Source organism: Sander lucioperca, chromosome 9, assembly GCF_008315115.2.
Source record: "Sander lucioperca isolate FBNREF2018 chromosome 9, SLUC_FBN_1.2, whole genome shotgun sequence".
Lineage (NCBI taxonomy): Eukaryota > Metazoa > Chordata > Actinopteri > Perciformes > Percidae > Sander > Sander lucioperca.
In genome coordinates, this window is record NC_050181.1 from 37,515,951 (window position 1) to 37,532,526 (window position 16,576).

The 16,576-nt window shown below is 43.4% G+C and overlaps 1 protein-coding gene across 2 annotated transcripts in view; it reads right to left on the bottom strand.

The window, feature by feature from the left end:
- LOC116037266 (leucine-rich repeat and immunoglobulin-like domain-containing nogo receptor-interacting protein 3) overlaps positions 1-15,448 on the bottom strand; it is a 47,746-nt gene extending 32,298 nt beyond the window's left edge. The window contains exons 1-2 of one of the 2 annotated variants that reach the window (XM_031281085.2): positions 15,248-15,443; positions 5,497-6,179 (exon numbers count right to left, since the gene is read on the bottom strand). The gene's annotated coding sequence lies outside the window, so the exon portion shown is untranslated. Of the gene's footprint in view, positions 1-5,496; positions 6,180-15,247 lie in introns of both variants that reach the window. The other variant, XM_031281086.2, reaches the window with a different exon arrangement.
- Positions 15,449-16,576: the final 1,128 nt, after the last annotated feature.

Here is a 16,576-nt window from a genome sequence, read left to right on the forward strand (position 1 = left end):
CCCCCATATCCGCGGTCACCTTGCCGATCAAATCCTCTCACTACGCAGCCCATCATAGCCCCTCTCTCCTCTCATCACGCTCACATTTTTCTCCCTCAAGTCTTAACCTTCTGTGTTTCAGAAACTCCCAGGTTTCCTGAACTCCTCACTCCGCTGAGGCGTTTAAGCCTCAAAGGGAAATTCTGGTTTAATACAACGTGTAATTTTTTTTTCATAGCTTTTTGACCATCATTCCTTTTGATTTATATTAAAACAGTTAGTCAGTGATTTAACAGGGCTAAAAACATGTCAGACAGGGCAAGAATCACAAGCACTCAAATGATCACAGAGGTTTAGAATAGAATTAACAACGTGGAAATGTTTGTGCTAAGTCCCACGTTCGAAAAACAAGAAAACAAGAAAAAATGTTGTAAACATCAATCACATTTTACAAATGGACTTCATGGTTCGATTTTAACCTAATGGAGCTATTTGTTGAGTCTTATGTTACATATACGTCAGAGAGTAATTGTAAATCATACAATGTCACATAATTATATTTGTTGTTCATGTTTTCATTACATGCCATTTTGCAACAGTAATCCAGTAGAGACTTCATTTATTGATTAAATATTTCAATATCGATCCAGCTTACTACGATGCGCTACGACAAGCTAAATGTAATATGCTAAGACTAGTGGTTAATGCCAGCCACCAAGCTAATGCGTAGGGTAACGTTATAATGATACAACAACGTTCAACATGCTCATAAAGTCATTTTTAGCATGATACCACATGCTAACACACGATTGAATTCGCCACATAATGTTAGCTACTAGAGGACGAGATCTCGCGAGATTAAAATGTGCAGTTTACTGTGGCGCTGTCTCGCACAGACCACTCTCTCTGTCCTTTTTAAAATGAGTCGAGAAGCCGACAGCAAAACCGAACTTTACTTTTAATGATAGTAACCAAAGAGAAATGTTCTCCCTTCGTTCTATAATGGTCATAAATCGATACTAGAGTAGCCTACTTCCTTGCTTACTGCTGCAATGAATAAAATGCAGAGGAGAAAAAAATCATCTGTTCAGTGTTTGATGGTAATTTATTTGTGCTTCAGAGCGTAATCACTGTGAAACAATAAAATAAGCTTTATTTCTCTCTATTTACTGTACAATGACAAATCCAAGTACAAATTAAAATCTCAACTACTACCAGAAAACGCTTGGTTACATTGTAACCTTGGCAGTGGCGGTTTCTCTAGGAGGCCAAAGGAAGCCTGGCCTCCCCATAAAAATATAAAACATAATTTAAAATATAAAAACTAAATTTATGATTCCCACAGTTGTGTGTTTTACTGATTTTGCTTACCAAAACATCCCATTATCATTTTCTTCTTTAGCTTGTGGAGCGAAACAGCGCCCCTCTGCCACTGCGTGCGTGGTACAGTCCTGTCTGTGCTCTGTCTAGTGGTTAGTAAAATGCTACGAACGCTCAAAGGAGGCCAGCTTTTTCAGGCATCCTAAGAGAAAAAGTAAACATTTTCAGCCAATCAGATTGAGGCCAGGTTCGACCGACCTCAACATTGAATGGTCAATTCATCGTAAATAAAAAAAACCAGGGAGGCTAGGTTGAACCTGGCTTCTCACCAATCACATGCCTCAGACCAGATGCGTAACTATGGTTACTACACGTATGCGGCGGTGCCAGCCGGCGTCAGCTAACAGTAAGTTATAGGCAGCAAGATTTCACAATGTATGGTGATCTTGATATTTTTGTGAAAAATGACATCCCTGAACTTGCTTTTGACCTACAACTACAACTACAACTGAAAATGAAACACAACAGTAGGCCTACACCGAAGGGGACTTACGTTATGACGCATTGCATTTCTGACTTTGTTTACATTCATTTTCCACCAAGAGCACTCAGCAACAAACAAATTAACAGAGAACCCTGTTATGAAACATTATCTTACAAGTGTAGGCTCTGATGTAAAGGCTAATGGTGCTCGGTTAGCACAATGACAGCATGTTAGAAAGCACAGCTGAAACGATATGTCATAAATGGAGTAACATAGTGTTAGCCATGATGCTAACGACATTGGTAACCAAACCACACGGTGCTACTATTACTACAACTAGTATCACTATTTTTTTGTGGTTTATAAGCAATCTGTTTCTTGCACATGTCCCGTTAATAAGAACACAGATGTTAATATATGAAGTTGATGCGGATTCTGACAGATGGATTAACATTAGCTGTCTACATGAAGCTCCCAGCTGAGGTCCTGTAATGTTAACGTTAAGCCGCGACGCAGTTAGGAAACAAGAACGAGCTAATTAATGACAACAGAAGCATTTTGACTTGGTGGATGTCAATTTTAAATTCATGTTAAAACAGTACTACTAACGTTACTCAATCTTTCTACCGTAAAGTTAGCTCCGTGCCCTAAGACAATGCCTTGTGTTGACTTCTGGTGCTGGTGCATAAAAATGACAAATAAAGCAATCTTGAATCTTGTGTTACTCACTCCTGCTAACTTTATTGTTCATCAGAAGTGACGGGACAAAAGCATTTCGTTTTTTCATGCGCGTAGGCGTGAGAGGGGCGTTGGCCAACACATTTATAAAAAATACACATTCGAATAGTAATTTCAGCATTTGATTAGTATCAATTGTTACGTGATACTCGACTTCCGGAATTTGTTTCAACAGTCATCATGTAACCATAAGGCAATATGATCTCCGTACTAAGCTCACTGGTTTCCTCTGTAAAATTTGCCATGCACCGCCACTGAACCTTGGTTCTCTGAGTGAAGAGACTCTCTCTCCAGCGAACGTATGGAATAAGTAACAGTGTAACTGTTAGTTATACAGGAGAGAAGCCAGTCATTTGAGTTTGTGAAAAAACATTTCAGTGCTCAGTTATCATTTTGTGACTATCGATTGAATAAAGGACTATTTTTCCAGTCTTATTTCTTCATTGAAGTTTTTTTTAAGTGTTAAAATTGCGTCTCGATCTCGTGAACCCAATCTTGTGTGTCGTCTTGTCTCGTGAGCTGGGTCTCTCGTCAAACCACTATTAGCTACAGTAGCTGCATGAGTAGTTGACCCATCTAATGGTAAGTTAGCAATGATCCTACGCTAATTCATGACGTCATCAAAGTCCATCTTTTTTATTGTTTTGATTGAGAGACCCCTAGCAGCAGAAATTACATATTGTGCGTTTAAATAAATAGTTAAAACGTTAACAAGTGTTCCGACTGCATTGTACCTGTCTGTGCATAGCTTTTCTGTTCCCCATTACCATCATTTTGAGTGTGCTCACATGCAGTTTTACCTCCAAAATTAAGCCAAATTGAGATAATGGTTTGCAACTTGTGTGATTGTCTAATATCCTCTGCTGTTACTGACCCAACCTGTAATAAACCAGAATTTTCCAATGTTCCTTGAAGGAGAAGCAGCAAAATGCTTTTAAAAATAAATCAAACACCCTCTGCTTCCTGCGGCGAGCTGTGTCTCTCCCTCTCTCTGTGTCTTTCTTCACTTTCTTTCCTCGGGGGTGTCTGAAAACTATCACTTTGCTGCTGTGTCCATTCACAGGAAAAAAGACATCAGCAATCAGTAGCTGTCTGTCAACACCAAGACCAAACATGTCCGCCCACATTCTTTCATTTTTCAGTCACCATCTGAACTCTCTTTCCCTTTGACTCCACCCCTCCTTCCATTATCGCATCAATCTTCTTTTATTTCATTTGATGTCACTATTCCCATCTTCCTCTTTCTGTTAATTATGACCTCTTGACCTCTTTCTCTTATCCTTCTCATCCATGATCCTACTATGCCTTATTTCCAGTCCCTAACTCCATCTGTGTCTTTTCACACATTTTTACAGGCTTGCCAGCAGAAAGGACAGTGTTGCTATCCTTCAGGTAGCTGTCACACTGCTGCACTAAAAGGCTTATACTGGTGTGTGGGAGTGTATGCCTGTTTTTATGTAAATATGTGTGTTTCTGTTGGCGTTGTACTGTTGTAGTGAAGAGGTTATAAGGTGGGATCCTTACCAGTGAGGTTTAAGGAAAAGAAGATAGAGAAAAAGAAAGCTATAAAGACAGAGGTTTGTATACCTAAAGGAATAAAAGTCAAAGAGTCAGCGTGGGGGAGAGGTTGTGATTGGAGGGGTTTCAGCTCTCTGACAAGCCTTTCCTCTCCCAGACACCAGCAGAACGTTCGCCCAAATGCTTGGAGCAACGCACCCACCAGCTCTGTCTGGGTGAGTCTTTTTTCTTCTGTTTTCAGAAAGATGAAACAGCGAACAGCGATAAAGTTAGAAACCCAAACAAGTTAATGAGGAGCAGGAAATAATGAGCTGATTGCATGATTAGAGGCATCATTCTTCTGCACACTGAAACCACCCCCAGAGCTATTTCCTATTTACATATCTTTTCTGGATCTATGAGAGCAGCAATAATATGAAGTGGCTGCCGTGTTTAGGCTTCACTGAGGTCGCTCTTTGCTCAGGTTGGGGCAACCATAAGAAAATTGCCATGAAATCCCCACCCATCCTTCACTTTGATTGTTGAAAAGGCAGAGAGGAAACTAGCCAGCCATGGTGTCCGGAGGGGCAGAGGCAGGTAAAGGTAATTGCTTAGCAAGAGAATGAAACAGGAGATAGCATCAGGAGGAAAGGGAGAGAGATGACAGCCTATAATTGGAAACGGAGAAAGGAGGAAGATGGTGGAAAAAGAGGAAGAGAGAGATGGAGGGGGGGATGGAAGGGGGAGGCGTTAGATAGAGAGAAAGAGAAGTGGCAGACTGATACACCTAATGCAAACCTGCTGTCATAAACCATATGCACATGACATAACACATGGCCATGCATGTCATGTTACCGCTCATGGCATCCTGCAGCGTAGCATGGGTAAGCAGAGCTATACAGTACATGTCTCAGACCAGAGTACATAAACAAGCCCTGGCTTCAGATTTTTTCAGCAGCCACACAAGTTATACCTCTCTGATTTTTTTAGTGTGCACGATTTATGACTGCAAATAACTCGCGGAACAAAGTTAATGTAATGAGCAATGTTACAGCTGCGAAAACAAGTGTTGAGATGAGAGTGATTGCTTAATTTGCCCGGCGACGTGAAAAATGGCAACATTCCGCCAGTGGAGGTTTAGTTACATGCATCACTCTGACAGCTCACGAAACCCATTATGAAATGCCTCTAGTGCTATACAATAATGTTATAACAGGATGTAGATGGTAAAGCATGACCACGCACACTCTCAGACACACACATAATCTCTCCTCCTCATCCTCTTTCCTTTGCTGCAAGTATCTGAGGGCAAGTAGGGAGACTTGTCAGGGTGGGTAGTCGTCAACTCTGAAGATCTGCAAACGCGCACTGTTGCGTTTCAAGTGTTTCTGTGCTCTATTGGTAAAAAACACAGCAACCACTGAGGATAAAATGTACATGCCTGCATGCATGAGTGTGTGTAGTATAAGTGGACGTACCCAGGACTGAAGCGTGGTCCCTGATGTCTCCTCATCTGTCCAGCTGTGTGCGTATGTGAATCTTTTTTCCTCTGCTCTTGGCCCACAAGTTGACACTGCTCCACGCGTGCCGCCCTCCACTCCTCAGTCTGTCTCTGTCTCACTCGCAGACCCTGGCATCAGCAGCTGTACCAAACCTGCCACTCATCCCCCTCTTTTCTCTCCTACTTCCCTCTCTCCCTCCCTCTCTCCCTCCTGCCGGCAGGCTCGTTTGTGTACACACCCCCGTTTCACTCCTCGTTGGTTATTGTCCCAAAAATATGATCCAGGCATTCACAGGAGGGGGGGGGTCATGTGAGATTTTCCTCTCCTTTAAACAGTGCTCCTCAGCGGGTCAGGGTGCCCTCCATCTCCCCCGGCGTGGATGTGGGATTATGAGAGAGGAAAGGGAGGATGGGAAAGGAGCGTGCTGTTGCTGTAGCTGTTGCCTCTGCCTCCTTCAGTGTGAGTGCTTCTCTCTCGCTTAGCATGCTTTTCATCTCTCACTCAACGCTCCCTCTCTCTCTCGCTCTGCTCTCTCACTGTTTATGTCTAACTACCTCCCCCCCCTTCCCGTTTTTCAGTCACTGTCTATCTGCTGCTGCTCCGGCTGTTTTGGATTCACAATTCAGTGGGGTTCTGGGCATAAGGCTTAGGGAGTCTGTCTAAACAGCTAGGCAGGGAGAAAAACGAAGAGACTGAGTAGGGCTGCTCGATTATGGAAAAAAATATAATCACGATTATTTTGGTCGATATTGAAACTACGATAATTTAACACGATTACTCGTTGACTTCTGGAAAGATGTTGCAATTATTGAACTTAAAAAACAGTGGAAAAAGTTAAATAAATCAACAGCAAAAAAGCATAACTGTGAAATGTGCCTTAATACTTTTCCTATTTAAACTTAATTTTTTCATTCAGAACAGAAGAGAAAATAAGAGTTTACTTGCAAAACGTAATGAGCTAAATAATTGTTTTTCTCGATTATTCTGTTTTTGTGATCATTAGGAGCCGAAAGCATAATCACGTTTAAATTTAGATTAAAGATGCAGTAAGACTTATAAAACTAACTTTCTGTCATATTTGCTGAAACTGACCCTATGTTCCAGTAGAACTACATGAAGCAGGTCATTTAAAAAAAATCTGGCTCCTCTGGCACCACCTACAGCCTGTAGTGTGATTTGCAAAAATCCACCGCTCCCTGTTCAGATGCACCAATCAGGGCCGGGGTGACTAACTGCATATCAATCACTGCTCATACACACGCATTCATTCTCCCTTGTGGGGGGAGGGGCTTAGGAGACCATTTGGGCTTTAGCAGAAAGGGGGGAGGGACTGAGAAGTTGTCGATGTTCAAATTTTTTGGCTAAGTCCTGGATCTTCACAATCCTACCTACAGCACCTTTAATTGCACAGCCCTAAGACTGAGAGCACCGATTTAGGAGGCGGAAAAGAAGATTATTGCATTTTGAGAAAATAAATGATAAAATAAATATAGAGAAATCAGATTCAATAAAACACAATTTAAAAACATATTCAAATTAAAACTAGGGCTGAACGATTTTTGAAAATAATCTAATTGCGATTTTTTTCCCAAATATTGCAATTCGATATTCGATTATTTTTTTAAGCTCTTTGTCTTCTGTATTATTCAACAAAGACAAACAATAAATCATTTTATAGTATGAACAACACACAATTACACACTAGACAGTTAAATAAGTAAAAAAAACAAAAACAAAATTATATATATATATATATATATATATATATATATATATATATATATATATATATATATATACACACACACACACACACACACACACACCAGTGTATTTCTTTTTTTTTTTTTACAGTGCACAGAGAGGATCTGCCTCCAGCCCCACCCCCTCGTGAAGTTGCGTGCTGCCGTGTGCACTTGTTCAGACTGAGAGGCTATCGTTACGTTAGCTAGTTGCTGGTGTTCTTGCCATGGGATTAACTGTACTAATAAAACTGTTGAAACCCCGCGGCCACGCTGCTGTCAAAGCTCCCCGAACGTCATTTATCAGTCTGATTGTTACCCTTTTCAGTGGCAGCTCCTCCACTCATATCTTTATAACGGCGCTAGCTAACTGCTAACCGGAGCTAACCGCTAATCAGAGCTAATCGTTGCCTACCGAGCCTTGAGTTCTGTGTGCCTGTATTCATTGACTGCATGTATGGACTCGAGCCCGAATAAAACCCTTCATTTTATTAAAATGGCTGTAAAAGTTGTTGAATGACAGAAATCTGCTCAAGGTACGACGTAGCGTTAATGTGCTAAGTTGATGCTTTCTCTGCGGAGTGCAGACTGGTTTGCTCTCGCGAGTCATGTGACCAAATCGCAGCCTTTGCGATTAGGAAATCGCATTTTAACACATCGCGATATTATCGCAAATGCAATTAATCGTTCAGCCCTAATCAAAACAATACATGCCATCATGTATTCGATTTACAGAACTAAGAAACATTTTTCTGAAAAGTGGCGATCTTTGAACAAGACTAAGTGTCTACAGCCAGGCTAGCAGCTCTGTGAGGCTGTACTTACGGTGGTTTGAGCTAAATGCTAACATCAGCATGCCAACATGCTCCCAATGACAATGCTAACATTCTGATATTTAGAATAATATTTACCATCTTCACCATCTTAGTTTAGTATGTTAGAGTTTAGTGTGTGCATGCTAACATTTGCTATTTAGCACTAAACAGACGCTGGCTCTGGGGACGTGGAACGTCACCTCTCTGTGGGGGAAGGAGCCGGAACTTGTGCGGGAGGTGGAGCGCTACCAGTTGGATCTGGTGGGGCTTACCTCTACGCACAGTCTCGGTTCTGGAACCATACTCCTGGATAGGGGTTGGACTCTTTTCTTCTCCGGAGTTGCCCAGGGTGTGAGGCGCCGGGCGGGTGTGGGGATACTCACAAGCCCCCGGCTGAGCGCCGCTACGTTGGAGTTCACCCCGGTGGACGAGAGGGTCGCCTCCCTACGCCTGCGGGTTGTGGGGGGGAAAACTCTGACTGTTGTTTGTGCATATGCACCAAACAAGAGCTCGGAGTATTCGGCCTTCTTGGAGACCTTGAATGGAGTCCTGTATGGGGCTCCAGTGGGGGACTCCATAGTTCTGCTGGGGGACTTCAACGCGCACGTGGGAAATGATGGAGACACATGGAGAGGCGTGATTGGGAGGAACGGCCTCCCTGATCTAAACCAGAGTGGTTGTTTGTTGTTGGACTTCTGTGCTAGTCATGGATTGTCTATAATGAACACCATGTTCGAACATAGGGATGCTCATAAGTGTACTTGGTACCAGAGCACCCTAGGCCAAAGGTCAATGAACGATTTTATAATCGTTTCATCTGATCTGAGGCCGTATGTTTTGGACACTCGGGTGAAGAGAGGGGCAGAACTGTCAACTGATCACCATCTGGTGGTGAGTTGGGTCAGAGGGTGTGGGAAGACTCTGGACAGACCTGGTAAGCCCAAACGGGTAGTGCGGGTAAATTGGGAACGTCTGGAGGAGGCCCCTGTCCGACAGACTTTCAACTCACACCTCCGGCGGAGCTTTTCGTGCATCCCTGTGGAGGCTGGGGGCATTGAACCTGAGTGGACAATGTTCAAAGTTTCCATTGCTGAAGCTGCGGCGGGGAGCTGTTGTCTTAGGGTCTTAGGTGCCTCAAGGGGCGGTAACCCACGAACACCGTGGTGGACACCAGTGGTCAGGGAAGCCGTCCGACTGAAGAAGGAGTCTTTCCGGGATATGTTATCCCAGAGGACTCCGGAGGCAGTTGCAAGGTACCGAAGGGCCCGAAGGGCTGCAGCCTCTGCCGTGAAAGAGGCAAAGCAGCGGGTGTGGGAGAAGTTCGGAGAAGACATGGAGAAGGACTTTCGGTCGGCACCAAGGTGCTTCTGGAAAACCGTTCGCCACCTCAGGAGGGGGAAGCGGGGAACCATCCAAGCTGTGTACAGTAAGGATGGGACGCTGTTGACCTCAACTGAGGAGGTAATAGGGTGGTGGAAGGAGCACTTTGAGGAACTCATAAATCCGACTAATACGCCCTCTATGGTAGAGGCAGAGCTGGAGGATGATGGGGGATTGTCGTCAATTTCCCTGGTGGAAGTTGCTGAGGTAGTTAAACAACTCCACAGTGGCAAAGCCCCAGGGATTGATGAGATCCGTCCAGAAATGCTTAAAGCTCTGGGTGTGGAGGGGTTGTCTTGGTTGATACGCCTCTTCAACATTGCGTGGAAGTCGGGGACGGTGCCTAAGGAGTGGCAGACCGGGGTGGTGGTTCCCCTTTTCAAAAAGGGGGACCAGAGGGTGTGTGCCAATTACAGGGGTATCACACTTCTCAGCCTCCCCGGTAAAGTCTACTCCAAGGTGCTGGAAAGGAGGCTTCGGTCGATAGTCGAACCTCAGGTTGAAGAGGAACAATGCGGATTCTGTCCTGGTCGTGGAACAACGGACCAGATCTTTACTCTCGCAAGGATCCTGGAGGGAGCCTGGGAGTATGTCCAACCGGTCTTCATATGCTTTGTGGATCTGGAGAAGGCGTATGACCGGGTCCCCCAGGAGATACTGTGGGAGGTGCTGCGGGAGTATGGGGTGAGGGGGTCCCTTCTCAGGGCCATCCAATCTCTGTACGACCAAAGCGAGAGCTGTGTCCGGGTTCTCGGCAGTAAGTCGGACTCGTTTCAGGTGAGAGTTGGCCTCCGCCAGGGCTGCGCTTTGTCACCAATCCTGTTTGTAGTATTTATGGACAGGATATCGAGGCGTAGTCGGGGTGGAGAGGGGTTGCAGTTTGGTGAGCTGGGGATCTCATCGCTGCTTTTTGCGGATGATGTGGTCCTGATGGCATCGTCGGCCTGTGACCTTCAGCACTCACTGGATCGGTTCGCAGCCGAGTGTGAAGCGGCTGGGATGAGGATCAGCACCTCTAAATCTGAGGCCATGGTTCTCAGCAGGAAACCGATGGAGTGCCTTCTCCAGGTAGGGAATGAGTCTTTACCCCAAGTGAAGGAGTTCAAGTACCTTGGGGTATTGTTCGCGAGTGAGGGGACAATGGAGCGGGAGATTGGTCGGAGAATCGGCGCAGCGGGAGCGGTATTACACTCAATCTATCGCACCGTTGTGACGAAAAGATAGCTGAGCCAGAAGGCAAAGCTCTCAATCTACCAGTCAGTTTTCGTTCCTACCCTCACCTATGGTCATGAAGGCTGGGTCATGACCGAAAGAACGAGATCCAGGGTACAAGCGGCCGAAATGGGTTTCCTCAGGAGGGTGGCTGGCGTCTCCCTTAGAGATAGGGTGAGAAGCTCAGTCATCCGTGAGGAGCTTGGAGTAGAGCCGCTGCTCCTTCGCGTCGAAAGGAGCCAGTTGAGGTGGTTCGGGCATCTGGTAAGGATGCCCCCTGGGCGCCTCCCTAGGGAGGTGTTCCAGGCACGTCCAGCTGGGAGGAGGCCTCGGGGAAGACCCAGGACTAGGTGGAGGGATTATATCTCCAACCTGGCCTGGGAACGCCTCGGGATCCCCCAGTCGGAGCTGGTTAATGTGGCTCGGGAAAAGGAAGTTTGGGGTCCCCTGCTGGAGCTGCTACCCCCGCGACCCGTTACCGGATAAGCGGAAGAAGATGGATGGATGGCACTAAACAAAGTACAGCTGAGGCTGATGGGAGTGTCATTAGTTTTGCAGGTAATTGGTCAAACACTAAAGTATTTGGATAAATTAATTTATTTACCTGATGATGGCTCTAGATTTAAAGTCAGAGCATCGCCATGAGTTATTACAATTTATCCTGAGGGAGACATGAATGTGTGTACCAGATTTTATAGAAACTCAAAATCACAAATGTCAACGTCATGGTGGTGCTAGTCTGGAGACCATGAATGTCAATTTCATGGAAATCCATCAAATATGTGCGGAGAGATTTCATGCTGCTAACATGGCTCTAAAGTCATAAAATAATTTCTGTTCATTTGGATGAAAAAATATTTGGTTTGCTGCACATTACAATTTTATTCAACCCATTTCCCAAGTTGCCACCACTTATTATTATATATTTCCATAAATGGCAAACGGAATACTTTTTTCACCCAGATGGTTAGAAAAGTCTTGAAGGATTCTGGAAATACCTCCACAACAGCAGGAAGTGTTGTTAAACTTTAAATCTTCTGGGTTTAACAAAGATGAACAGGGATTTAGCTTTCAGAAAAACAGAGGCTTAGTTCTGTGACTTGAATATACTGACAATACACAAGACACAAATTGTTGCTAAAAGAGACTACAAATAGAAACAATAAAAAGTTATTAGGAGCGATTCAAACAAAGATAAAGAACTAGCTTGCCTGATCTACTTCAGCATTTCGTTACAGAGCCGAGGCACCGTGACCGCAAAGGTCCGGTCTCCTCTGGATCACATGGGGTTAGCGTGTCAAAATTGGTTATATGCATTCATTTACGGGGTCTTGTAGGTAATTTTGCTGCAGCATTCTGAGCCAAACAACACCAAACTGTTCCTGATGTAGAATTATGAGTATAACATACAAAAGGGGATTTAGGTTCCAAAAATGACTCTTTGGGAATGACATTCTTCCAGTGGGTTTGTTCTGTTTAATCATCGCCTCCATTTCGCCTGGAGCATGCAGAGAGAGAGAGAGAGAGTGAACGAGAGAAAAATAGACATTTTTATTGTTCGGTCCTGTTGCCTTGTCAGAGTAAATCAGATCACAGGGTACTAAAGTTCCAACACACACACAGAAACGCACGCTGAGAAACACACTCTTCTAGCCTGACTGACTACCCCTGAGGTCAGTTAACAGCTCATCGCAGGAAAGGAGAAGTCTGGCCTGCGACCCCGAGGCCAGGGGTCCGGCACGTCAGGATGCCTTGTGGAGGCCAAGTCCAGCAAACACCCTCCTCACACACCCTACACACACACACACACACACACACACACACACACACACACACACACACACACACACACACACACATGCATCTTTTCACTAACCTCTACTCAGTTTTTTTATTTAAACACACACACACACACACACACAGACACACACACACACACACACACACACACACACACACACGTTTGTTTCACTATCTTTGTGGGGACCTGTCATTGACATAATGCATTCCCTAGCCCCTTACCCTAACCTTAACCATCACAACTAAATGCCTAACCTTAGCCCTTACCCTCACCCTAACCATAACCTAATTCTAACCCTAATCCTAAAACCTCAAACAGCCCTTTAACCTTGTGGGGTCCAGCATTTTGGGCCCCACAAGGCTGTGCAGACCCCACAAGTATACTGTATTCCCCGTTTTTTGGACCCCACAAATATAGTAAAACAAGCGCACACACACACACACACACACACACACACACACACACACACACACACACACATGTGCATCTTTTCACTAACCTCTACTCAGTTTTTTTATTTAATGCTGGGTTTACACCGGCCAAGTACATTTGTTTTGTGTTGCCTTACTGGCGCTAGTTTAATTGTGGGATCATATTGGAATAATTTGTGTTTACTTGGGTTACACGCTACGGTGCAGAGCTGTAGGCCCAAATAAGGTTTCTTTCCGTCATCAACCATGGCTGAAAACTTTGTACCTGTTGTAGTCCCACATATGTCGGGAAACCAAATAGCGTTGTGTCTGGATTCATAACATCATCTGGAGGAACACACAGCTCGGTAAATTTCCCTGCCTTTTCCTTCTTGATAACTGCCACTTCCAGCGCTACTTGAGGTACCGATTTTGCTGTGATTTAATTGCAATAAACGTACCAAAAGTATGTTGACTCGATATAATAACATTAAGATGCCGTTTAGTAAAAAGTCAGAATTAATGCTTTGTCAGGTCTGTCCGCAAGACGATAAGCAAACAACTTTCAAAATGCTTGTTTTCTGATTGGAGTTTGGATCGATCAGGGCTATGCTATGCAGGAGAATCTCAACGCTGATAGGCTTTCGCAAAACAACCTTAGGCAAATTTCTCGCTTAAGATGAAATAGTTCAACTCGTGAGAATACATGTTCGTGCCATTTGTGTCGCTAAAACATTACTCAATACTACCCAAATACTCCTTTCCACTCTGGCAGCACTTCTTCACTGCAAATATTATTCTAAATATCAGAATGTTAGCATTGTCATTGGGAGCATGTTGGCATGCTGATGTTAGCATTTAGCTCAAACCACCGTAAGTACAGCCTCACAGAGCTGCTAGCCTGGCTGTAGACACTTAGTCTTGTTCAAAGATCGCCACTTTTCAGAAAAATGTTTCTTAGTTCTGTAAATCGAATACATGATGGCATGTATTGTTTTGATTAGGGCTGAACGATTAATTGCATTTGCGATAATATCGCGATATGTTATTGTGTGTACAGTGTGTTTCAAACACTCCTATCACTGCCAAAATGTCTAAATGCAACAGTTTCACCATCTTATTCCTCACACACAGCATCGAGGGTGTTACTATTAACATTACTGACCGCTCTGTTCTATTAGTGTCCCAGTAAGCCATGACAGTAAGCCAGCATGCACAATACCAGGACCCTGAAACTGAAGCAGCTAAATGGAATTCAGCCTTCATTTATTGTATTTACACCTGTGCTTTTCCTCCTGTGATATTCTCTGTGTAAAAAGTCTAAAACAGTTTTGTCTTCTAAACAAAACATCATACTCATTTACAGCATTACCACCAATTATTTTTTCTCTCACTTATCTTTGGTTAAACCTATATTACCCATTTGCTGTTATTTATAGGATGTTCAACATCTGGCTAGACAATAACTGGCATAGAACAGCTCTCCTGAAAAGTGTGTGCAAGTTACTGGTAATAACCAGTGGTGGAATGTAACTAAGAGTAAGTACTCAAGTACTGTACTTAAGTACACATTTGAGGTACTTGTACTTTACTTGAGTCTTTTCATGCCACTTTCTACTTCTACTCCACTACATTTCAGAGAGAAATATTTTACGTTTTTGCTCCACTACATTCATCTGACAGCTTTAGTTACTAGTTACTTTGCAAATTAAGATTTTTGCACACAAAACACATGCAGTTTATAAAATATTATGTTTTATTATAATTTAAGCTACCCAACAATATACAGGCCTACAAGTCCAACTGAAATGATTAGTCGATTAAACACTTAGTTGATTAACAGAACTGTTTTGATCGTTTCCAGTCTCTAAAATGTGAGGATTGTTTTGCATTGAGTACTTTTACTTTTAATACTTTAAGTACATTTTCCCGATGATACTTACATTAACATTTTCAATGCAGGACTTTTACTTGTAACAGAGTATTTGTTTACAGTGTGGTATTAGTACTTCTAAATACTTTTTCCACCGCTGGGGAAAATGTAGTGAATCAATCATTCTAGTATTTAGTTACATGAATCTGATCCGTTTGCTTTCTGTTACCCAGCCCAGCTCTGCCTTTAAACAATTCCAAAGTCTCCACACCCATATGTTGCATGTTCTGTGTTTAACACATCTAGAAATACAATTAAAAAAATGTGACATTGTGATTTAACAAGCAGCCAGCCTACAGCTAGCTCAAGGTTAGCCCCAGTGACTGCACACAGCACTCCAGAAGACTTCTGAACATAGGCCTGCCATTGGTTAATGTTAGCATTTTAGCTAAGATGACACAACATGTAAAAAAAAAAGACAACTTTAGACTTACCAGAAGACGTATTCGTACTCTTGGGGTTAGCTGCCTTTCCACATCTTGAGCTCCTGCGCCAAGCTAACGCATCCGGGACTAGTCTATCAACTGACTGCATCCAACCATCCTGGTAAACCGGCCAACAAGCAAACCTCCCACATTTGGTCAGCTGGCTTAAAGTCAAGCATCATTAACTGGGATGTACTTACTAAACTTAAAATTGTAAACTCCTTACTATCTAATGCTGCTGCAGACCAATGATCCAGTTGTTTATAACTGTATTCGTGCTGATAATTGATAGGCCTACTTTCAATTAAGATAATTGATAGGGATTTTATTTGACACTGACCACTTTTAAAGTGATGCAATTGTTATTAATCAATCTGTTGGTTGTGTGCTGCTAAGGGTTTTTTTATGCCTTGTGTATTTGTTGTTTTTTGTAGCCTATACACACACACACACACACACACACACACACACACACACACACACACACACACACACACACACACATATTATAACCGGGGGTCTGATTTTGAGCGTCAAACACTTAATTTCTTAATTTTCTGCAACAATTTATGGTGCAAATGTATTTATTTATGTAAAGGAAATTATTATTCTCCTGCATTGTTCAAAACTTTCTGCATATTCAAAACATCACACGTGTCTCAGGATGTTTTTTTGTTTTTTTTTAGGAATCATGTACATCTCAACAACAAATCTGTTAGAGAATGAGACCTTGTTAAAGCCAAAAGCTCCAACGTTTAAATCTACATAAAAGTTGTGTTTTTCAACCCCACGATGTAGCACAAGTAGACACAGTTCTTGTTTTCAGTACATGACAGGGACGAATCTACCGCTTCTAATTATTAGAGGGGACATATCCCCTAGCCTGGTCCTACCAGACTCTCGTACATTTCATTTGTAGAGAGAGTCTGGCCACTCTTCATTGACAAGTGTTAACTTCCTTGACGGCGGGTACTCTGTTGAAGTTTAAAACTATTGGATCTGCCCAGAGCCACTCTGGTAGCCTGGCTCCGCCCTCCTACGTACCGTCTGGTAGGACCAGGCTAACAAGAGGGGAGGCAACAACAACTATCGGCTTAGCATCGCTAGCGTAGGCCTTAGCCAACTCATTCACCACTAACGGAGCGACCTGGAAAATTGAACTGTTTCCGAACCCCGTGAGGAGGAGGGCCACAACATCATGGCCACCAAAAGAAACTCAGCAAAGATTGTTCTTGTTCGGGCTTTAACTTCTGGATATTCGGCAGCGTTGCCACAACAGAGCGCATCTTTCTCCGTCGCCATAACGGAACTGTAACTCAAACTAGCGCACGTGCACGT